At 39.3% G+C, this 25,690-nt stretch overlaps 1 protein-coding gene and 1 long non-coding RNA gene across 4 annotated transcripts in view; both read left to right on the top strand.

The window, feature by feature from the left end:
• The window catches only part of MKLN1 (muskelin 1), a 326,298-nt gene that overhangs the window by 61,319 nt on the left and 239,289 nt on the right, over positions 1–25,690 (top strand). The gene's annotated exons all lie outside the window — the stretch shown is intronic.
• On the top strand, positions 23–25,690 carry LOC118350640 (uncharacterized). The gene is made up of 3 exons (XR_004804843.2): positions 23–275; positions 1,665–1,806; positions 25,451–25,690. It is a non-coding gene; the product is annotated as an uncharacterized LOC118350640 (long non-coding RNA).

The following is a 25,690-nucleotide window of genomic DNA, read 5'->3' as shown; positions in this document are numbered from 1 at the left end:
ATCACTTGTGAGGTCAGCGTGCCTTCAACAGCAAAACACAGTCAAAGGGCAGCCAGAGGTGAGCTCCCTTGGGGTTGTTTTCTTAGGTTATGAAGCTAGGGTCTAAGAGTAGACCTAAATACCTTCTGGAAAGATGCTTCATGCAAGTCTGAATATAATGGGTCTTTTGAAATGTTGGGATTCAAGAAGTTACCAGAAGCCTGCCTTCTCAGCATGCTGGAGTTGATGGCTTCTAGAAGGCAACACCTTTCCAGAGAAGCCCCAATAACAAAGTGGTGAGGATGCCTATGCTGAACCTGTCTCCTGAGTGATTCCTAGCATTGTGGCATATAGTGGCATGGGTGAGACACCAGTGGACCAGCTCCAGTTATTGAGGGAAGACTGTTGGCCAGAATGGTGTAAAGGGGAAATGGAATCTGGAAAATAAATTACTTCCATCTCAGCCAGAATATCTGTGTCATGTTTACTGAAATAAAATAAAAAAGAAATTGGAAAAATTTCCATTTTCTTAACAGCTAGCTCACCTCTGTGCTACCTATTTTACTGAGAGAGAGATAGAGAGAGATAAAAATCTGTGGCATCTTTATTCCCAATGTTACCTCCAACTGATCTGTAATGTATCTGCTATGTGTATCTTCAAAGCAACGTTTGTCCTATTTTTTGTTTTCCATTCAATTGAGCTTTGGATAGGTTATTATTACGTTTCAAATTAAAGTATACAGAGGAACATACGGGAAAAAAGAAGGGAGATTTCCAGAATGAAAATGTGATGTTGAAATCAGAGTATAGTAAGTGTGGAATGAATTTGATAATATAAGTTTTAAATATATATTAAAAGTAACTATCCTGGGTATCTTGGCTATCCCGGCATCTACATAGTATTTAGAAATTCTAAGTGGCTTACATTTGGATGATTTAGGGATTTGGACTTCTAGAGATTGGTTGAAATGTTTTTCAAAGATCTTCACTGTGGGGTTAAGGCATGATTTGGCATTGAAATAAATTTCCTGATTCCTTAAATACAAGTCTCGATTAGCTGTTACTGCCCTGAGAACCATCTGACAATCTATAGCCAAATAGAATTTGATTGATTTACAGTCACATCTACTTAATAATAAACTAATAATTATAATAAAATTAAGCATAATTGAGTGCTTTCAACAGGTGAGACATTTCATCTTTACAACGAGCTTATCAGATAGGTACCACTATTATACAGATGAGAGAATAGGATATAGAGAGCTTAAGTGAACTGTATGGGACCTGTATATTATGGCCTCACAGGGAATAACCTCCTCTGGCCAGCCCCACTTACTCTAGTGCTTTCTCCAAGTACCACAGCTATATCTCAGCTTCAGTCCCCTTGTCACAGACAGATGGATCGACACTCCTCAAGTTTAACAACTTCACAGAGCTTGATTCAAATACTGAATGTGTTGTTAGTTGCTTACAGCTGCTATTTCTCTAGCCGTGCAGTAAGTCCAGGCAAACTCTTTTGAAGAGCTCATTAAAACTGCTAAAATAAAGTCTTAGAAGCAGGTGCATTCATTAGCTGAAATGCAGACGATTATGTTAATATCGCATTCAGGTGACAAATTTAAAGCCATCAAAATCATGGAGGATAAAAGGATTTTCAAAGCTAAAGTTAACTTCTTCCTTTGTAGGGCTCTTTGCTCCGTTAAGCATGTGACTGCCTTTGCAGCTGTCAACATGGGGACCTCCAGTGTTACCTCACAAAAATAAAGCCATGTTTGCAGTATCATAGTTCCTTTACAATTTCTTGCATCTCTATTCAGGAAAAGAGAGGTAAGGAGTTGCCTACAATCCTAGTGCTTGGTTTTAAATAGGAAATTTGGCACCTCATTTAAAATCTATTGTCAGATTAGGTCCGAGGGTAGAGGAGACACATTTTTTTTTTTTTTAATTTCTATTTTACTTATGATAGGCACACAGTGAGAGAGAGAGGCAGAGACACAGGCAGAGGGAGAAGCAGGCTCCATGCACCGGGAGCCCGACGTGGGATTCGATCCTGAATCTTCAGGATCGCGCCCTGGGCCAAAGGCAGGCGCCAAACCGCTGCGCCACCCAGGGATCCCGAGGAGACACATTTAAAAGAATGGTTAAAAATATGTAGACATTGATTCCAGGTTTGGATCAGATGGACCAACAGCTCTTCCAGAAAACAATCTTTCTGCTTTTTCCTCAAAGAGTACTGAGCATGAAATACATATGTGATGATACATTAAGTATTTAGGAGACAATATGTCACAATGGAAACAATAGTTACTCTAGGATGATTTCTATTTTCTTTATTTTTGTATTCTCAAATTTTCTACAATGAATATGTATCATTGTATGAAGTTAAAAATAGTTAAAAACTTATGGAGCAATTAGCCTCTCCACATCCAGTTATTTTTGCCTATAACACTGGGTTACTATTTAATTACCCAGCATATGGGAGATGGATGAGATGTTTCTCCAAAGTTCTTTCTTCTCAAACCTAGGATGTCTGTGGAAACATTGATCCTTCCTTTCAGAAGAAAATATAAGGAAACTAGGGCTAGGTATCCAGCTACTTATTTAAAAAATCAGAAAAATGCTTAAAGATGTTTGCATCATTCCTCAGCATCTCAATCAAGTGGGCATTCATCAAAATGAATTCATCTGCCACTTGAAAAGGGAATGACTGAGCAACCTTTTAAGGACAGGTTAATATTATTTTTAATTTTCTGAGCTATATATTCTGGCAAACCTTTTTAAGCCAACACTCAACACATTCATTTTTTTTTCAAATAAAAAAAAAGCTACAATAACTGTATTATTGATTGCAAAATATAAATAATGAAGCTGCTATAGATTTGACCCCATCTACTGATAGAGCATGTTTACATAATATGTATGTGTGTGTGTGTTTGGCTAAACGGCTTAAAATTAACAAACTGAAAGCCTGTTGGTACAACATAATAGTCCTATTTTTACCTCCTGTCCTTTTCAAATCTTTTTCTATCTATCCCTTATACTTTTTTTTTTTTTCACAACTCAAAAGACCATTGACCTCGTTTTAAATGAAAAGCAGTATAGAAAACAGGAAAGATCTCCTTGGGATGGGAATGAGTAAGCATATATATTACTTCTACATACATGTATGCATACATGCCCCTTTCGTGGTCAAGAGTGGTCTAGCTGAAGCCCTGCTCCAACCTGCCGTAAGTCTCATTGGTTGGGACCCAGAGTGTAGGTAACTGCTTCCACTGCTGGACAGCTCCAACTCTCCCATCCACTCCATTTCATCACAGAAGCTGTGGGTTCAAGGCAAAGTGAGGAAGGTGGCCAGAAAACATATCTATCCTTCTGATATGGAGCATCACTGCCATAGGATTAGAAGGTAAACTTCAGAACACAGAATTTATTTATTTTTATTTTATTTTATTCAATTTGCCAACATATTGTATAATGCCCAATGCTCATCTCATTATGTGCCTTACTTAATACATGTCACCCAGTCACCCTATCTCCTCCTCCACCTCCCCTTCTTCAACCCTTTTGTTTGTTTCCCAGAGTTAGGAGTCTCTCATGGTTTGTCTTCCTCTTTAATTTTTCCCCACTCAGTTTACCCCTTTCCTTACGGACCTTTCACTATTTCTTATACTCCACATATGAGTGACACTATACGATAATTGTCCTTCTCCGATGGACTTATTTCACTCAGCATAATACCCTCCAGTTCCAACCATGTCAATGTAAATTGTGGGTATTCATCTCTTCTGATGGCTGAGTAATATTCCATTGTATACATAGACCACATCTTCTTTATCCATTCATCTGTCAAAGAACATCGGAGCTCCTTCCAGAGTTTGGCTATTGTGGACATTGCTGCTGTGAACATTGGAGTGCAGGTGTCTCAGCATTTCACTACATCTGTATCTTTGGGGTAAATACCCTGTAGAGCAATTGCTGAGTCACAGGGCTCTATTTTTAACTTCTTGAGGAACCTCCACACAGTTTTCCAGAGTGGCTGCACCAGTTCACATTCCCACCAACAGTGCAGGAGGGTTCCCCATTCTCCACATCCTCTCCACATTTGTTGTTTCCTGTCTTGTGAATTTTAGCCATTCTCACTGGTGTAAAGTGGTATCTCATTGTGGTTTTGATTCAGAGCACAGAATTTAAAGATGAAAGGAACTTGAGAGGTTACATTAGTCAAGTTTTCTTTTAATGTCTTTTCTAAAGCATACTTGATAGTCATCCAGTCTGACCTTGAAATTTTCCAATGACGAAAAATGTCCTACTTTTTAAAGCTTATATACTGACAGATGGGTAGATAGAACACAAACAGCATTATACCAAAATGCAAAAAAAAAAAAAAAGTTATTCCTAATCTGATACCCTTTAGGAAACCAACTATTTTTGAATTTCTGTGGCTAATCCAGGATCCCCCAGATTCAAGCAAATACTACCATTTAGGATCCATGAGAAATATGAAGAGGCTGAACCATTTGGCTTAAAGACACTTTGGAGTTATTATTAGTCAATGGTGTCCATCACACCATGAGAGTCAGACCCGGAAAAGGAAAATTGTGTAAAGAATTTGTAAGCCTCACTACCACACTATTTCCCAAGTCTCTCCCAAATCCTTCCCCCTTCGGTCACTCTGACACCTGTACAACAAAGGAAAATTTCTGAGATTATTTTATCCAGGGATATTTCCAACACTTAGAAATACCATCTACATTGAGCAATGTGTTCCAAGTTACCTAAAGTGTACATATGGCAGTATTCCTTTCAAAGGAAATTGAAGAGTTTAGCAGTATTATGAAACAACTAGATGTGATAACACAAAGAACAAAAATAACAAAAGAAGATCTTTCAAAGATAGTGTGCCCTGTGGAAACAGTTTGATATCCTGCCTTTCCACATTGGTTCTAAGGAGATTCTTTCAAGATGAGCTTAAAATGAAAGTGGTTTACCCAAAGATTATGAAAGCACTAATTCAAGGGGCTGCATGTCCTCCCTGCCACCTGTTTATTGCAGCACTATTTACAATAGCCAAGATATGGAAGCAGTTCAGTGTCCATTGATTGATGAATGGAGAAAGAAGATATGATATCTATATACAATGGAATATTATTCAGCCATGAAAGAATGAAATCTTGCCACTTGTAACAACGTGGATGAAGTTAGAGGGTATTATGCTAAGCGAAATAAATCAGCCAGAGAAAGACAGATACCATATGATTTCACTCATGTGAGGAATCTAAGAAACAAAACAGATGAGCAAAGGGAAACAGGAGAGAGAGAGAGAGAGAGAGAAATCAAGAGCAGATTCAACTACAGAGAACTGAAGGTTGCCAAAAGGGAGGGGATGGGTGAAATAAGTGCTGGGGATTGAGTAGTCTACTTGTCATGAAGAGCACAGGGTAATGGATGGAAGTGTTGAATCACTATATCCTACACCTGAAACTAATATAGCAGTGTATGTTAACCAGCTGGAATTAAAATAAAAACCTTGAAAATTAATTAATTAAAAATTCGGTCCTAAAAAAAATGAAAGTGGTGTTGAGTTTGGGGAAGCAAATTCAGAAAATCAATTAGCTAGTAGGATAAAACTACAATTTTGGCTAAATAAATAGAATAGAGACATTTTAAAAATGATTATTATTTTAATGAATTGTAAGAAAAACTATTGAAAAAAATTCAAACAACACAAAAGACTGTAAGGAAGAAAAAAAAATAAACTCCCCACATTTCTTGTGGATCCTAAAGGGTTTTATTTACTTGAGAGTGGGGGATCCTGGATCAGTAACAGAAATTCAAAAATAGTTGATTTTTTAAAGGGTAGCAGGATTAGGAATAACTCCCTTTTTTTTTATGTTTTGCATTGTGGTGTAATACTGTTTGTGTTCCATCTACCCATCTACCACCTAAATATAACCATCACAGATTTTATGGGAATATCATTCCAGACATGGAGATAAGAGATATTTTAGAATTTTAAAGAGATTTGCATTCAGGCAATGAAGGAAGGATGGTCTTATTGATGATGGTCTAAAGAAACCCCAAACCTAAATTTTTATCATAATGTCTATTTCATTTGAAAGTGATGAAAGAAAGTGAAGGGAAAAAGAATCCTTAGTCCATTAGCAATTGTAAGAAGATGAGTTTAATTGAAAATAGCAGAAGTTTTTATTTTTGTCTACATATCCATGATCTAACTCTTGATTGAGCTGCATCAAAAACATATTACAATAAGATATGTTTCCATAGTGTTTTCCAATTTACGGTCAATGTTATACTGAGTCTCTTGGCCATATGAAATAAGCAGGGTTGATATTTAGCTGGTACCTATTAGTTTGGCCATTCCAGTTGTTTATGGCCAACTGTCCATTCTGCCTACTTGGACATCTTTTTTGATTGACCAATACCACAGCTGTGTCAGTTATTATATGCCACATTGAGGTCTATTTTTACAGGTGATGTCTTTTTTCTGAACATACCAAATACTTCTGTGAGCCAAAATTTATTCTTTTCATTTTCTAGCATTTGATATTTTTTTAAAATGTGTCACTTTTAATCTTATTCATTCATCAGTCAACTTATCCCATAAGATTCCTTCTCTTGCAGAGGTGAAATAATTTTTATTTGTTTAATTGTTTCTTTATGGAAAGTAGAATTAAATTTCCCCACTTGGCTCCTAAACATACCTTATTAAAGTCACTTTTGGAAAAAGACTTAACTGGGAATTTTCAAACTTGAAGGAAATTTTACTTCTTTTATGTTGCAAATATCAGAGACATAGTGGTCTCCATTATCTGTGTTAAATTCAGGGAACATTGATACTGATTATCCAAATGGCAGATTATCCCAGTTCTTTCTATTTAAAATTTTAGTGGTAGCTCTCTCCTCCTACTTATATTTGACTAATGTTAATACAAAATTAGATGCCATTTCCTGACTTACTCACCAACCTACCTTGAGAAGATGCAGGTCAAATAGGTGGAAGAAGAAAGACAATATTTCCTTGGTAACTCACACAATCACAATAGAAGGTAATTGCTTAATCAAAAGTACAGATTTTTCTGAGCAATAATAGCTCTGTTTATTTTATAAACACTAGAACATTAGACCACCTGATAATTTTTCTGGAAAAAAAGTGTAAATTAATTTAGAAAACTGAATCTTATTTTTCTATGGACATATTCTGATTTATTTTTTTAAGATTTTATTTATTTATTCATGAGAGACACAGAGAGAGAGAGAGAGAGAGAGAGAGGCAGAGACACAGGCAGTGGGAGAAGCAGGCTCCATGTAGGGAGCCTGATGTGGGACTTGATCCCGGGACTCCAGGATCAGGCCCTGGGCCGAAGGCACATATTCTAATTTAAAGATATAGTTTCATTTTACTTGATCCTTAATTGAGAGTGGCAGTTAACCATTCTCTTATGGTGTTTTATGCATATCAAGCAACAGTTACAAAGCCTATGCTGCTGCTACTTGTTTTTACTTTTATTGTATGTAAGCAGCAGAACCGGGAAGCCTGGGTGGCTCAGTGGTTGAGTGTCTGCTTTTGGCTTAGGGCATGATTCTGGGATTGAGTCCCACATCGGGCTCCCTACAGGGAGCCTGCTTCTCCCTCTGCCTATGTCTCTACCTCTCTCTGTGTTTCTCATGAATAAATAAATAAAATCTTAAAAAAAAAAAAAAAAGGCAGCAGAACCCACATTTTGTGTAAAGCAGTTAAGGCCACACCTCAAAATACTTCTTCCATTCTTTGGTATCTCTTCAAATTGTATAAATCTTTTGCCTTTTATAAAATACTTCTTCCTTCTTCCCCAAATTCATTAGGTGGCCACCTCAGTTTTTTGATGTTTGAAATGTCATACTTCTTTAATATTCACTAATTAGGCACATTAGGGAAAGGACCAACTTGAATTAGTGAAAATTTGGAATGCTATTATATTATTAAAAATTCATGTTTTATCCCTTTATGGTACAATATGCCACTCAAGCAATCCATAGTGAAGTATTTCCAAGAAGAAAGGCTACTGCCAGGACTGCTTTATAGATAAGAGTCTTCAAAAATGTGCACCGTAAGCTTTAAGCAAAAGAGTGTGGCAAGGATATCTAAATGTGTTGAGTTCACATTCACTGAGCAGTTGCTGTATGTTTGGCATCACGCTAGAAAACTTTTGTCCCCTTGAGTTAACAATTCATTCTAAATTGTCACTCATTTTGCCTAACACTTTATCTCATGCTCTGTTTAATACCTGTCTAAATGTGCTCATTTATTCAAAAGATTTCTAACAGTTATAATGAGTTAGGCACAGGCGCAAATTCAGAATGACTGGGATGAAGGTCATTTACCATGCACACTAACACCAGCCAATCAACCAGCAAGCCCTTTGTTCTAGGCGCTGTGGCTAGTTAAGGGCTTCTCAACCTTGGCACTGATGACATTTCAGACCAGATAATTCTTTGTTGTGGGGGGCTACCATGTGCATTGAACAATGTTGAGAAGGCATCCTTTGCTTCTTTCCATTAGATGCCAGTGGCACCCCCACTTCTAGTTCTGATAATCCAAATATCTCCACATATTGGAGTAGAGGAGACAAAATTGCCCCTGGAGGAGAACCATTGAGAGTATATACAACACACCTTCTTTATTAGATTATAAAGACTTTGAAGGCAGAGACCCAATCTGATTGATCACTTTACCACCCCCTCCCCACCAGTTAAATTTAATTTCTGGAACAGAAATGCTTCTTTTGGGATCCCTGGGTGGCGCAGCGGTTTGGCGCCTGCCTTTGGCCCAGGGCGCGATCCTGGAGACCCGGGATCGAATCCCACATCGGGCTCCCTGTGCATGGAGCCTGCTTCTCCCTCTGCCTGTGTCTCTGCCTATCTCTCTCTCTCTCTCTCTCTCTCTCTCTGTGACTATCATGAATAAATAAATTTAAAAAAAAAAAGAAATGCTTCTTTTCCTTTTTTTAAATTTTTATTTTAAATATTTTTATTTATTTATTTGAGAAAGAGAGCACACAAGAAGGAGGAAGGGACAGTGGAAGAGGGAGAAGCAGACTCCCCCCTGAGCAGGGAGCCCAACACAGGGCTTGATCTCAGGACTCCAAGATCATGACCTGAGTAGAAGACAGATGCTTAACAGACTAAGCCACCCAGATGCCCCCACAGGAATGCTTCTTGATGAATGTTCTGGAAAGAACAAAATATCTCTGGAGTAAGTACCTATACCATTGTCAGAGCATTTTTGTAAACCTGGAAGATGAGTCAGGTAACCAGAGTAAATTCTAACTAATTTTTACAATTTGAATAATCAGTCCTATTCAGATTGTATATCCACTTGGCTGAAGGTCTACATTTGTATAGGACTTTAATGTGTCTGAAGCATATTTCACATAATGGCATTTGATCCAGGTACAAGGATAATTACTGTGGCCACCTCTGTTTATAATTTAAGCTCTCAAATCCCAGAGCCATATTCTTCAGGCAGGAGTGGGAGGCATTTTGATTTCAGTGGCATTGCCTTTGGTTATTAAAAGGAACTCTTAAGGTTGGTTTAATAATGTTAAATTTAAAGTTTAGGATTCTCTTTTACCATGTTAGAAGTAGAACATCCAAAAGGTTCTCCAGTGATCTGAGTGATTCTGGTTTACTCAGGTTCCTGGAAATTGCCAGAGGGCTTTAAGGGAGGAGGGAAATAAAGAGTGAGGAAATTTTCCCTGTGGGCAATTGGAGAAAACAAAAATATTTTTGTGCTGTGGAGACTTCTCAGGAAAGGAGGGTTGGCCAGCAGACGCATCTGCGCAAGGGGAATTTCCACATTTGGGAAAACATGGTCATAATTAATGACTTAGGAAAGCCAAGAAAATGGACCATGTTGGAAAAATATGATTTTCAATGGCCAAGTTATTGTCAACTGATTGAGCCAGAAAATTGGATTGTTTTAGGAAGAGATTTTTAATTGTGAATATTTGCCTACAGGTCCTTCCTTTTGTAGATCTATTAAGTACCCTGTTCTTGCCTGAGGAATCAGCTTTCCATAGCCAGACCCACTCTCTCTGTCCCTCCCTCCCTTGAGGGAGTGTTTGCGCTAGACTTCTGGCCTGGACATTGGGCCTTTTGCTTTGAACACGATGCTCTGGACTATCCAGCGGGGCTATTAGCATCCATTAGAATAGCGATGATTATCCAGGATTCTTGGACAAGGGCGGAAGGATGACATTGCATGATCCTGATGTGGCCATCGTTTATTGAAGACTCCAATGTCCTAGGCCCTGTACTGAGAACATTGAAAAACTATCCTTGCTTAGATGTGGGGAAACAGAGACTCAGGAAATTTAAGTAATTTGCCTACAGTCATATAGCTTTAACTACCGAGCTATACCTCTCTTCCTGTATATAAAGTCTACTCCCTAAATTGGAATGTTCTCACCTTGTATACAACCTCTCACTTACTTTACTTCCTCCTATCTTCCCCAAATCACTTTTTTTTTTTATGATAGTCACAGAGAGAGAGAGAGAGAGAGAGGCAGAGACACAGGCAGAGGGAGAAGCAGGCTCCATGCACCGGGAGCCCAACGTGGGATTCGATCCCGGGTCTCCAGGATCGCGCCCTGGGCCAAAGACAGGCGCTAAACCGCAGCGCCACCCAGGGATCCCCCAAATCACTCTTTTTAAACTACATCTGGTCTTGGAGTTGTGCTCAGCAGAGAACTCCACGCATGATTCTGAAGAGGAGAAATCTGGGTTAGCAGGCTCAGCAGCGTCTCTGTTTACCCAGGGAATGATTATGTGGTCAGAATGTTCTTGCCCCACTTTTTGGCTTTCTCTTATCTCAGTGATCCATTTTATTAAAGCAGGTACGATCATCTTTTGCTTCTTCTCTCATAACGTTCTCAGTGTCAGAATACAGCTTGATGCATTTCAACAAATTTGCCAAGGTAGAGGTCAAGTTTTTCAGAGAGAGAACTATAGCTAAGAAAAAAAATCCCTCTATTTGATATGTAGATGTGGTATCCAATAAAATATCTATAAAATGTCAGACATTGTTTTGTGAAATGAAAAAATTACAGATTAAATCATGGCCCCCTGAAGCAACAGTTGTATACTCTAAACTCATCAGAGATGGCTTCTAAGCTAGCCCTGTCCTGTCATTGCAATGAACATGAGAAAACAGACCTAACTAGGATTAAGTCTAATTGTCCTGGATTGAACCTCAATGTGTGTTGCAATTAATTTAAAAAATCATAGCATCTTGGGATGCCTAGGTGGCTTAGTGGTTGAGCATCTGCCTTCAGCTCAGGGCGTGATCCTGGAGTCCCGGAATCGAGTCCCACACTGGGCTCCCCACAGGGAGCCTGCTTCTCCCTCTGCCTGTGTCTCTGCCTCTCTCTGTATGTCTCTCATGAATAAATAAATAAAATCTTTTTAAAAATCTTAGCATCTTGAAAATAATTTAGCATACTTCTTTTCTGGTTGAACTTAAAACATATTAATTAAATCTTATTAACATTTGTTTTCTGAGTAATTCTAGGACATAGCCAGACATTATTACCTTTATTTAGAGATGTGAAAACCAAAGGGATGCATTAGTTTTCTCCTGCTGTGCAGCAAATTACCACTCATTTAGGGGATTAGAACTACATCTCATTTATTAGCTCACACTTCTGAAGTTCAGAGGTCTGGGCAGGTTTGGCTGGGTTCTCTGCTTAGGATGCCACAAGGCAGAAATCAAGGTATTAGTCAGGCTAGACTCTTATCTGGAGGCTCTGGGGAAGAATCTGCTTCCAAGCTCATTCAGATTGCTGGCAGAACCTGGTTCCTTGTGACTGGAGCTCTGAAGTGCCTGTTTTCTTTCTGGCTGTCAGCCAAGAACCATTCCCTGTTCCTAGAGGCCACACACATTCCTTCTCACGTGGTCTTCTCTATCTTCAAAGCCAGCAATCACTCTCCCATCTTTCTCACATTCAGAATCTCTTTGCCTTCCTCTTCTGCTACCAACTGAAGAAACTATTCTTTTAAAGGGCTCACCTGCACAAACCCAGGCCCCTCTGGATGATCCCCATATCTTAAAGTAAACTGATTTGGGACTTAAATTGCATCTGCAGAATCCCTTCACAGCAGTATCTAGATTAGTGATGGAATCAGTACCTAGACTAGTATTTGACTGAAGTTCAGGAGATAGGATTCTTGGAGAGCCATCTTTAGAATCCTGATAACCATAATGAAATAGAATTATCCAGTTAATCTGAGATATGATCTGGAAATAGGCTCCCAACAGTATTGAATCAAATAAATTACTTGTTTTATTCCTGTTTTTTGTTTTTAAAGAAATATTTGTGTATAGCTTTTTATCTAAGATTTTATTTATTTATTCATGAGAGAGCGAGAGAGAGAGGCAGAGACACAGGCAGAGGGAGAAGCAGGCTCCATGCAGGGAGCCCGATGAGGGACTCCATCCGGGGACTCTGGCACCACAGCCTGAGCCAAAGGCAGACGCTTAACCACTGAGCCACCCAGGCGTCCCCAGCTTATTTTTTTGATATACATATATTTGGGGGTTGTACTTCCCCATATTTTTTACGGATATGTGATCAATAATGTTGCCAAGGCTATTTTGGGACATGTTATGTTTCAGGGGCCTGTGAATGTCTAAGAGATAAGTGTAGGTGTGAAGCTAGACATGGGTGTACTGGGGTGGGGGGGTGGTGATGGCAGGTGAAGATGGGCGAGAGGCTGACTGTGTTAAGTACAGAGGAACAGTTCGTTCTTGTGTATAATATATTCACGGAAGCCCTTTGAGGATGGGAATCATTTTGCTATTTTCTATTGGCAAGTCCAGGGATTCTTTGTGTGTAATTTATGAGCAGTATTTGGGGACTTTTCTAAACATAAGGGCATTTTGGAGTATGCTGGGTCACCATCACCAGGATGCTGTGTCCCCAGTGTGGAGATGAACTTCTCAAAGCTTCTGTTCACAATTTCAATGTGCCATGGCCTGCCAGATGCACAAGATGTCTGGGATGCAGGCTGAGCCAGTGGGTTCAGCCAGCTGCTGATCCAGAAGCCTGGGCCTACAGAAGGTTGCCTCAGGATTGAGAAGGTGTGGGAAGGACTTAAAGGATCATAGAGGGAGATGAATGAAGGCTACCATATTCTTCAATTTTAGCATTTTACCTGAAGGACAGCCTGATGAAAATCTGGTTTTCTGGTGAAGGGAATACAAACTGTTTTAGCCTGTAAGAAGAACATACACAGAAATATGAAAACCTCACAGAAAGGCAGAAAATTTCAGATGCTAAGTATTTCTCTCTTCTCCCAAGAACATTTTGGTTTTCTCCCTTCTTGAAATCCTAGCCCCCAAAAATGGAGGAAAGGAGGACATTGCCCAAGTGTTTCTTTTAAATTGTCTTAAAACATCAGAAAATGTTGAGAAAATGTAATCATATCAAGAGGGCAAAAGGAAAGAAGGCAGTCAATAATTGCACTGATAGAGCACGAAGACTAAGAGTACATCTGGCATGTTTAGCTCTGAAAAGTAGGACACAGGAGGAATGAGACGATGTGGAAGAAATTAGTATTGCTTATTAATTGTGATGTCTTTAAAGCATACCACATTTTAGATCCTTTAATAACAAAGTTCTTTTGCTCTATGAAGGACAACTCTAAGGATGCTGATAATAGGTTACAGATGTTCTTTTATTGCTAAAGTTTCCATTTAAAAAATCTTTCCTCTTATGTACTCATTCACTCAGAAATATTTGATGAGAACCTGCCATGTGCCTTGATCTAAGTGCTAGGAATATGGCAGTGAATACAACGCACAAGGTCTCTGCTGTCATGGAGCTTACATTCTAGTGTGGAGAAGTTGGAAAATAGTTATATTTTATTACATGATACATAACAAGGTAAACAAGATAATGTTAGACAATGATAGGTGCCACACAGAGAAATAAAATAAAATGAAGTGTTGGATGACCAACCAGTTTACCATTTTAGACTGGGTGGCCAGCAAAGACCTCTTTGAAGAGATGACATTCGAACAGGGATCTAAATGACAAAGAGGAGCTGGTCATGAAAATATCAGAATGCATAGTGCTCTAGGCGGAGAAAACTGGTGGTTTGAAGGTCCCCAGGATGGTAACAAGTTAGAGTCTGAGGAAGAGAAGGAAGGCTTGCATGGCCGGAAGTCTGAGGCAGGATAAAGTTGGACAGGAGGACAGAAACTGGATCTTTTAAGCATGGAAGGTCATAGTAAGGAATTTGGATTTTAGGTGAGATAGGAAGCCAATGGGAGGTTTTAAACAAGGACATGATTTTTTCTGTTTCTTCAGGAGGCAATTGCACTAATTCAGGTGAACAATGGTGACGTGAACTAAGACAGCAGTGGCAAAGACAGGGAGAATAGAATGGATTAGGGGTACATATGGGAGGTAAAGTCAACAGAACTTTCTAGTGGTTTACTATGGTGGACATAGGAGAAAGAAATAGATCAAAGTTCTCTCCTCTGTTATTGGCTTAGGCACTGGGCAGATGGTGATGCTATTTAGTGAGACAGGTAGGCTGGGAATAAGTATGGTGGACTGTGTCAATTCCCTTTTCAACAGCTGTTCTTTTATTGATTTATATATTTTTAAAAGATTTCATTTATTTAAGAGAGAGAGAGAGACAGAGAGAAAGAGAGACAGAGATAGCAACAGAGATAGCGAGAAAGAGCATGAGCAGGGAAGAGAGGGAGAAGCAGACTCCCTGCCGAGCAGGGAGCCCAATGTGGAACTCAGTCTCAGGACCCTGGAATCATGACCTGAGCTGAAATTAGATGCTTAACTGACTGAGCCACCCAGGCACCCTAACAGCTAAGCTGTTCTTCTCCTCCTTGCTAGCAGAGACCTGACTTGGTTGAGGGTGACAGTATGTCCAGCTCCAAGTGATGAATCATGTTTGCTATAATTCAGTCATAATAATCCCATTCTCTTTTGCTAGCTACTCAATTTCCCTATTTCCTTTGCAGCCAAGAGTGATTCATTTCTGGCTAATGAGACTTAAGTGAAAGCCTTCTGGGGATAGACATGGCTATCTTGAGCACCATCGCAATGCTTGGAGTCACAGCAGCCATCTTGTGACTACAAAACAAAAGACATAACAATTAAAAGCAAACATGTTAGGGATGGTGACATAGAAAAAAAGAGAAATACCATCAGTGGGTTCTTGATGGTATAGTTGACCAGCTGAACCAATACCAGAAAAAATCTTCTGCCAGACATCCTGTTTATGAGAAAAGTAAAACTCTAGTTAAGTCTCTTGGTGTTGTTTGATACAAGAAGGTTAAGGGAAAGAATCAAGAGTTCTCTTTGGCTGTGTTCAGTTTGAGATGCCTGTTAGATATCCATGTGGAAGTGATTCTAAATTCTTTCCTTCCACAATGGAAAACACATTTCTAGACATTTTTATCTTTTCATATGACTATAATACAAGAGAATGTGAAAAAAATAAGTATAAAAGTGAATGAAGGTGCAACGGCCATAAAGGAGCCCAAATCAGAAGCTATCCGTATATAAAACCTACTTTCCTAGTATTGGTAGGTTAGCAAGATCAAAGTTGTTAAAACAGGAAGGCTGGGGCAATGAAGGGAGTTCAGTCTGAGGACCAGTTAGGTTCCTGCATTTCCAAGTACTTTTCATCAGCTTGGTAGGGAAACATCCTAGACTAGAGAACTATTTCTATTAAGATAGCTTCTCACCTATATATTACAGTGTTCATGTATTGCTTTACTTCCTCTTCTGACATATAACAAATAACCCAGCGAAAATTCCCCCACTAACTTACCCAGGGAACCTAAAGTAGGCCAAATTGAGCTTTTAGCACAGTTTCTGGCTGCTGATAAAAATCAGCATCTACAAACGCAATTGCATCTATTTCCATTAGAGCTATCACCAAAAGTAGATCACCAGTTTTGTTGATTAAAAGTTTGCCAACCCACATATTTTTTTCCTTAAACATTTTATTGTATGCTGGATGGTTTAGACTCCATCTATAGAAAGAACAGTAATTTTTCTTTTCTTTCTTTCTTTTTTTCTTTTTCTTTTCCTTTTTTGCTGGTGGCCCATCAGAAACAGCTATTGATTTTGTGTGTGTGGACAAGTAACTGTAACTAAGTCCATAAAATTGACTTCTCAGGGTGAGTATCTTGTGTATCTGCCCATCCTGCGAAGTCTGTGTTCTCTTGAGGTTAATTGGCTCATCATATTCTGCTTTCATGTCTCCTAATTCATCACTATGCTCAGGATTTTTGCCCTTACACCTTTCATTTTGTTTTCCCATAATTTATTACAACCAACATTTTTCTAACAGTTTTGGATCTGCATTAATTTTTAAGTCCCTGGAGGAACATCATGTTCCCAAACATTATGTTCTGCACTCTCATGCTCATACCACTTCGTGCAGTGCCAGACACCTCCTGGGATCTCAAAAAATGTTGTTTCTTTTTAAAAGATAGGTGATTACTATGGGATGCCCATAAAATATCTTTCTCAGTTGAGTTACTCTCACTGTTTATATATTCCCAGTGGCTTAGGTAAAAATATTGGTTAATAGAAAGAGCCTAAGTCTTTGGAAAGCTTAGTTAGTCTCTTTTTCACCGTAAAAGCAGAGGTGAATATCGACTGGTCTTATAGCAGTGTTGAGAAAAAAATGATGAAAAGCATTAGGAATGAGAAGGCCTTTCATTAAAGATATTAAATGTTAGGGAGATGATAGTATCATTCCTACCAAGCAGGCTTCAGCTCAAGAGGAGCTCACTCCACAGATAGACAATATTCACCAATATTACAAAGGTGGTTGTCCCGTAGGATCCCCTTCTGCTGGTGGGACCTGCTGCAGACAGTCAGAACTTCTTTTCAAATTTTCAAAAGATCTGCTATACCCACAATATTTCCTCTTCTCTCAGCTTCTCAGCTCTATCTAGAACACATCAATGTCTTTCTTCATTGCAAATTTGAACCTCCCTCTGAATTCTTCTAAGGTTGTTTGAAGCAGAGGAATAGGACCATGGACAGAGGTATAGCCTACCAATCACTGGAGCTGCAGGAAAGCAAACTCTTCCTGCCAAGAATCCCTGGGCGAGGGGTGTTTAAATGAATACATTCTCCTTCATTTAGGGGTCATTTTTTCCTTTTCTAATTTCCCTGTGGAATGGCACATTTTCTTCTGGAAACACTGGCTTGCTTCACCAACTCTATGCTCCTGAAACAAACAGAATACTCATCTTTGCAGATGCAGCTCTTAAAATGTTTTAAAATATTTTTATCATAAATATTTCAAACAGAAAAATATAGAAAAGTTTAACAAACATTTATGTATAAAATACTCAACAAATCCTAATGTCTGATTTACTTGCTTTTGGGTTTTTTGTTTGTTTGTTGTAAAAAGTCCTGGAACAGATGAAACCCACTGTCTACTCCCGATCTCATTCATTTCTCTATTTTCCCCCTTTTCCCAAAAGTAATCACTATCTTGAAGTCCCTATAAATCATTCTCATGCATGTTTTTATACTTTTATATTATATATACATATTCATAAACAATATATAGTATTGTTTTATATTTGTAAAATGTAAAGGGATACCATATCGCACTGTACATAACATTCTGCAATACTTTTTTAGTCATCATTACTTTTTAGGTTTTTTCATGTTTCAACCCGAAGAACTAATTCATTAATCTCACCTGTTATATATTATTCCCTTGTTTAAAACACCCAAGTTGGGACACCTGGATAGCTCAGTGCTTGAGCGGCTGCCTTTAGCTCAGGGTGTAATCCTGGAGTCCCGGGATGGAGTCCCAGGATTGAGTCCCGCATCAAGCCCCCCGAGGGGAGCCTGCTTCTCCTTCTGCCTATGTCTCTATCTCTCTCTCTCATGGATAAATAAATAAATTCTTTAAAAAAATAATAAAATACCTAAGTTACTTTTCCATTTTTTGGCACTATAGATGTGTGGATTGGTTTGAGTTTGCTGTTGTTTGGTATAATAAACAATACTGCAATTAACATTTAAATACCTAGCTTCTGGTATACACTACCTAAGAGTTTTTCTAGGCCAGAGATTCTCAACCTTGGTATTACTGACATTTTAAACTAGATAACTCTTTATTGTGGGGTAGGATATTTAGCAGCACCCCTCACCTCTACCCCAAAGGTACCAGTAGCAACCCTGATACACAGGTGTGACAACCAGAAACCTTGCCAAATGTTTTCTAGGGGGCAAAATCACCTCTGGTTGAGAACCACTAATCTAGGCAAGAGAACAACTGCTGAGTCTTAGGATTATATGTATAGATCATCATTTTGCTTTCTAAGAGTCCTATTTCTCCACATTTTGCTAAGTTTTGGTAATTTTAAATCTTAAAATATTTGCCTATGTATAGTTACGAAATGGTAACTTTTTATCATTTTATTTTGTTTTCCCATGATTTCTAGTGAGATTGAACATCCTCTTATATGTCTATTGGCCATTAGGGATTCTATTCTGTGAATTGCCTGTTCACATCCTTTGTCAAATTTTCCTTCTCGTTGTTTCTTTTTCTTATTGCTTTGCAGGAGTTCTTTATAATTTTTGAATATGAATACCTTGTTTGTTGTATGTCTGGGAAAATATCTCTTCTCAACTTATGCTTGTCTTTTCACTTTGTTGATGTATTTTTATTTTAACTAGTAGAATTATTCAGGTTTTCCTTGATATTTTATTCTTTTGTGCTGTATTTGATAAATTCTTCCTATCCCAAGGGTGTATAGACAATCTCATATTTTTCCTAGAGATATAAAATTTGACTATTCACATTTAGGTCTTTAAATAAACTTAAAATCTTGTGATGTGAAATAGGAAATACATATATAAGTATTCCAACACACATTTATTAACACTCATCCTCCCCAGACAGAAAAAAAAAAAAAAAAAAAAAAAAAAAACCACTCATCTTTTCTCTCAAGGTTTGTTTAAAATCTCTGGTTTTAAATTTTGATTTTTTGGTAGGGCAAACCTCCTGACTTATTCTTTTTTAAAATTGCCTTGAGTACTGTTGAGTACTGTGGTTGATTATCTGTCCAAAGGATACTGTCTCTTCCTTCTTTCTAACTGAACCTAAATTTTTTTCAGGTGTCCATGAACCCTACCCCTCATTGCTTAGTTTAAGCTTATTATAGTAATTACATTCTGTTAGCACTGGTTTGGCCATAGGCATGTATTGCATCTTTTCCCAATGAAACCTATGTGGAAATTGTGTTAGGGTGGATGTTGGAGAGGATAGGTAAGTTTTCTTTTCATTTAAGAAGGTACAAAAGAAGAGGACTTGCCCTTCCTGTCTTTTTTCTTTTTAAGATTTTATTTATTTATGAGAGACACAGAGAGAGAGAGAGAGGCAGAGACACAGGTGGAGGGAGAAGCAGGCTCCAGGCAGGGAGCCCTATGTGGGACTCGATCCTAGGTCTCCAGGTCTCCAGGATCATGCCCTGGGTTGAAGGCAGGTGCTAAACCGCTGAGCCACCCAGGCTGCCCTGCCCTTCCTATCTTTGTACAGAGTTGGAGGAAAACATGATGGCTGAAACTGTAGCACCCATCTTGCCACCCTGAGAGGACACACTGGAACCTAGCACACTAAGAATGGCTAGGCCAACAGATGAAAAGGTCCCAGGTCTTAGTGATATCATTGTGTTACTGAATTAACCAATCCTGAAGCTGCCTACAGCTGGACATCCTGTGATGTGAAATAACAAAGCTGTTATCATCTAAGCTACTTTCAGTTGTATATTCTTTTCATTTGCAACCAAAGACATTCCCACCAACTATAATTAGTTCGATGGCTTACTGTTCTTTTTTTTTTTTTTTCTTAAGCTTTTATTTATTCATTAGAGACACACAAAGAGAAGCAGAGACACAGGCAGAGGGAGAAGTAGGCTCCCCGCAGGGAGCCCAATGTGGATCCATCCTAGGACCCTGGGATCATGACCTGAGCCAAAGGTGTCTAGACGCTCAACCACTGAGCCACCCAGTTGCCCCTGACCCTTTACTGTTCTACATAAATGAATTGATTATTGTTCCATGTTATATAATCAGGTTGGGGTTTTAAAAACTGGGTTTGCATTGAAATTAGACATTAACTTTAGAAGAAATGGCATCTTCATTTTAATGAATATTCCAATTCATGAATATGGTATAGGTCTCCACTTATTCAATCTTAATTTGTTCCACAAAAATATTTTATATATAAAATCAACATCATTTAATTTATGAATAAAAGCCCACATCTGTGTTATATTTATCCCTAGGCACTTCGTTGCTTATTGCTGTTAAACATGATGTGTCTTTTGTTTGCCATTAACTATTGTATGTGATAAGTACCGAGCTATAGGATTGCAATTAAATTTTGCTTGTTGATCTTACACCCCCACAGCCTTGCTGGGTTGTCTTTTCAGTTCTAATATCTTTTCAGGATAGTCTGTTTGATTTTCTTTGTAGACAATCATATTACCCAATTAAAGAGGGCTTTTCATTTCTTTTCCCTTACTGTGATAATAGAGATGCCATAGGGTCAGTCATAGAGGACTGTGATCCAGTTTCCTGTCATTCCTGTCATGTGCCTTTCCTTGTCTTCCTGCCTGATCATTTCTTCCTGCAAGGCCCATCTTCAGAGTGTGGTGAGCTTTTTTTTTTTTTTTTTAGCCTCTTCAACAAGCCACTTTGTGTGTGGGAGGGTGGGGGTTCTCAGTCTAGCCCCTGTATTGAAACTACCATTTGTAGTTTCAAACAGTGAACCTGGTTCTGCTTCCCACCCACTTCCCTCACTTTTAGTCCCTCTAACCCTGCAGAGGCTCTATTGCAGCATCCTCTGCCTCACACCTGGACCCCAACAGGGCCATGTCTTCAATCTCATTCTACTTTGTATTCCTGGTTCCTAGAAGACTTCACATTTTGGTCCAACTGTTTCTTTTCATCTTTCTCTTTTATATTTTTAAGACCATTGCTTTGTGTTTGTAGCTGAGCAAGTCCCCCAAAGATTTGCATGGAATTATGCCTTCTTGACCAGATATCATAATTCCAAATGTCTGTTTTGTAAAGAATTACAGAACTAGCTTCTACCCCTACTGACACCACACATAGTAGTTATCATCAAATACAATAGTACTCAGAATTTTCACAACATCTTTCAGCTCCTCACGTTTTGTGAATGCCACAGTGTCTGTGTTTGTCAACTCAGTGTGAGAAATGGAGGTAAATATTATTTCCAACACCTGAGAAAACTGAGGCTTCTTGTTTAATTGGGGCCAAGATTAACCAGGCAGAATGATAAGATTGTGAGTTCCTCCAAAGGTGGGGCTGTGCCTTGTTCATCTTGTACCTCATACAAAATGACCCTCAATGAAAGTTTCTGAGCTGAGCACACAAAATCCTAGGCCCATGATAGCCTTATTCAACAGGGTATCTCATGAATTGAGGAGACCCCTAATAAGGCCTTTAATATCTAGGCAATGCTATGACTTAAAAAGGAAGGAATGGAAGGAAAAGAATAAGATCAGCAAGAGCTGATTTTAAGCAAAGTGAATGAGAAGGAATTGTCAATGGCATTTCATCTAGAAAGTGGATTTTGATTGAGATTTAGATTTTTTATACTAATCCCTCATATAAACTAGCTTAGTATGTAAATATAATCAAAATAGCATTCATTAAAATTGCAAAACTTATTTATTAAAATATGTAAAACAGCCAGCTGCAGCAGTAGTGATTAAGAAGTATAAAAATAAATTATTTTGCCAACAAACATTTATTGAGTTCCTACTATGTGCCAGCATTATATAGGAAGTTGGAATACAAAGATAAATCACACAGGTCCTTATGCAGCTATCTAGTTAGGCCAAGTGATGGGCAAAGAAATAATCCAAATATGAATGGATAAGCTACTTACAAGTGTCAGTTCACATTAGCCAAGAGGTGGAAGCAACCCAAGTGTCCATCAGTAGATGAATGGATAAACAAAATGTGGCATATGCATATAGTTGAATATTATTCAGCCTGAAAAATCAATAAAATTCTGACACATGGTATAATATGAATGAACTCTGAGGATATACCAAGTGAAATAAGCCAGTTACAAAAACACATATACTCTATGATTCCACTGACACGAGGTACCTAGAATAATCAAGTTCATAAAAACAGAAAGTAAAATGATCGTGGCCTATGCCTTGAGAGCGGTTTGGGGTAGGGAGAGAGTTTTTTTTTTTTTAATTTTTATTTATTTATGATAGTCACGGGGGGGGGGGGGCGGGCAGAGACATAGACAGAGGGAGAAGCAGGCTCCATGCACCGGTAGCCCGACATGGGACTCGATCCGAGGTCTCCAGGATCGCCCCCTGGGCCAAAAGCAGACGCCAAACCGCTGCGCCACCCAGGGATCCCAGGAGAGAGTTTTTTTAATGGGCATAGAGTTTCAGTGTCATAAGGTGGAAAAGTTCTGGAGATCGGATGCACAATAGTGTAACCATACTTACCACTATTGAACTATGCCTTTAAAAATGGTTAAGGTGGGCAGCCCGGGGTGGCTCAGCGGTTTAGCGCCTGCCTTCCGCCCAGGGCCTGATCCTGGAGACCCGGGATCTAGTCGGGCTCCCTGCCTGGAGCCTGCTTCTCCCTCTGCCTGTGTCTCTGCCTCTCTCTCTCTCTGTGTCTTTCATGAATAAATAAGATCTTAAAAAAAAAAAAAAAAAAAAAAAAGTGGTAAATTTTATGTCATGTACAATTTACTAGTTTTTTATTTTTATTTTATTTTATTTTATTTTTTAAGTTAAAAAAAGAGTGTTAACTTCATGAGGGTAGGGGCCTGTTTCATTTGCTCTTAAATTTCTAGCATCTCACAGAATGCCTGATGCTTAGTAGGCTCTTGACAAATATTTGACCTTCCTCTGGCTTCTTTTCGTCATCCAACATCCTATGCAATACAGCAAAGGCCAGGTCCTCTGTGAGCCAATTCAGCAAACAAAGGCACTTTTCTCCTTAGGGCTCAGAAAAGGAAGAATTTCAAATATTTGTGATTTGATATTTGTCCTGGTCACACCAACTATTCTTTACTTCTCAATTTTGCTTATCTGAGCTTTTTTTGGCATTTAAATTTCCTAAAGATAGATACTGTTTCTATTTCCCAAAACAGAGTTGTGATGGACTTTGTTTAAAAAAAAAAATAGTGGAAGGAAGTCTGTGAAATGAAATCATTACTAGGCCAATGTACAAATGGGCTCTGGAGCCATGCTTGCAGGGCACAGGAGGAAGGATGAGGTAATTAGCATATATTTGCAGTTCTCCTGCCCGTTCCCTCCCTTCCCTGGCTCAGACTGATTCTAGTTGCTTGGTTTATTCTTTTGTGGGGTTTTTTTTTTTTTTTCTCCACTTGGTCAAAAATAGAAAAAAAAAAAGTTCCCTTGTACTTATTTCAGCTTTTCTACTTTTTTCTTCATGTATTTGTTTTCTCATTTGCCATGATCCTTCTTCCTGCCACCTGCACGTTCCTCTGCTTTTCCTACCTTTCTCAATTAGGGCTTTTCCTTCTGTTCTATAAACTTAGCTTTGTGCCTAGTATCCATGAAGGACAGGTAAGTGTGGGATTCAGTTACAGCACCAACATGGAGCCTGCCGAGGGCCTCAGGGATTTGCACCCAGGAATTCCCTGTTTCTTCCCCAGGCACCTGTCCTCGGTTCTGACTTTGCTTTGGCCCTGGGCATGCATGTTGCTAGGCTTCAGGGTAGATAGATCAGAAGTGCCTTGCCTAATGTTGGACAAGAAGCGTGGAAGGGAAAGGTACTGGGGTATCCTTCTCCTATTTTCTCAAGCTGGTATGGCCGGAGGATAGGTACAGACCACAGCCAACCCAGGCCTTCTTGGAAACAGGGTCAATCATAAGACGAAGCGAGGTTTCCAGGCCTGGAGATCTGATCATATTAGATTGATTGATTCATTCATTCATTCATGAGAGACAGAGAGAGAGAGAGGCAGAGACACAGGCAGGGAGAGAACCAGGCTCCCTGCGGGGAGCTGGATCAGGACTTGATCCCAGGACCCCAGGATCACGGGATCACAACCTGAGCCAAAGGCAAAGGCTCAACCACTGAGCTACCCAGGGCCCTGATCATGTCATTTTTAAACTGTAATATTCAAAGTGCTTTTCAATAGTAACCCATTTAACCCTTTAAATGCTAACCCATTTAAGCCTTACAACAACACTATGAACTGGGAACTACTATTGCCCGAATTATATGGAGGAGGAAACTAAGACCCAGAGAGGTTAAGTGACTTGCTCCAGGTCCCAAAGCGAATAAGCAGCCGGTAGCCCCCGGCGGGGTGGGGGGTGGGTGGATCCCTGGGTGGCTCAGCGGTTTGGCGCCTGCCTTCTACTCAGGGCATGATCTTGGAGTCCCGGGATCGAGTCCCACATCGAGCTCCCTGCATGGAGCCTGCTTCTGTCTCTGCCTCTCTCTCAATCTCTCTCTGTCTCTCTCATGAATAAATAAATAAAATCTAAAATAAATAAATAAGCGGTAGCGCCCGAATCTGAGTCCAGACAGCCTGGCTCCCAAATCCATACCTTTAACCACCATAGAGGTATCATATCCTTGCTTTTTTGAAAGTATACATTATGGGGATCCCAGGGTATCTCAGTGGTTTAGCGCCTGCCTTTGGCCCAGGGTGTGATCCTGGAGACCCGAGATCGAGTCCCACATGGGGCTTCCTGCATGGGGCCTGCTTCTCCCTCTGCCTGTGTCTCTGCCTGTCTCTCTCTCTCTCTCTCTTTCTCTGTGTGTCTTTCATGAATGAATAAATAAAATTTTAAAATCCTTTAAAAAAATTACACCACTTTGTTTTTACAAAAGACCCACATTCATATTCGTTTTTGCTAACCAAAAGAAATCCGAAGAGGATTTTTGCTTTTACCAAAAAAAAAAAAAAAAAAAAAAAAAAGGCAAAAGGCAAAACCAGTACATTCAGCATTTGTTTTACACAGAGACCGTCCAGAGGCAGCGTGTACCCCAAGCAGTGAGAATGTCCCCGCCAAGCTCCTTTCCCGAGAACTACACCCAGTATCTCAGCACCAAGTCACCATAGCTTTGAACTGTGTCTGTGAACATCTGTGCTTTATCTCGATTTATTTTGTGCATCTGTTAGCAAGATGTGTCCTGAGGTACCAGGAAAGCCTAAGAGAGGTTATTTTGTATAAATTGATGGTAATAGCTTCTTTGCTTCATGCCATTTCAGCTTATGAAAGGATTCGTAGGAATGCTCTACTCTTGTATGGTGGGGGGACACCTGCGTTATGCTGCCTCTCTGGTTTATGTACAGTCTCCCAGGATTTCCTTTGGAGATCTCAGGCCTGATTTTATAAAATATCTTCTCCCAGGTCTTACACCTCTGGTAGGAGCTGGGCAATGTGCGGATCCCTCTGAAATTTCTGTGTGGCGCTTGGGATACCAGCCAGCAGTCATGTGTTCACAGTCTCCATCCTGCAGAAGGTATAAGAACCAGACCTCTCTCTGGAGATCAGGGCACCAGAAAGCAATTTCTACTCATATAAATGTTAAGAAATAAAATTTTAGCATACGTTTAATAAAAATAAAATGTTACATTATGTCACACCTCA

This window comes from Canis lupus, chromosome 14 (genome assembly GCF_003254725.2).
Source record: "Canis lupus dingo isolate Sandy chromosome 14, ASM325472v2, whole genome shotgun sequence".
Classification (NCBI taxonomy): domain Eukaryota; kingdom Metazoa; phylum Chordata; class Mammalia; order Carnivora; family Canidae; genus Canis; species Canis lupus.
Note: the sequence above shows the minus strand (reverse complement) of the source record. Positions and strands in the feature narration are given on the sequence as shown.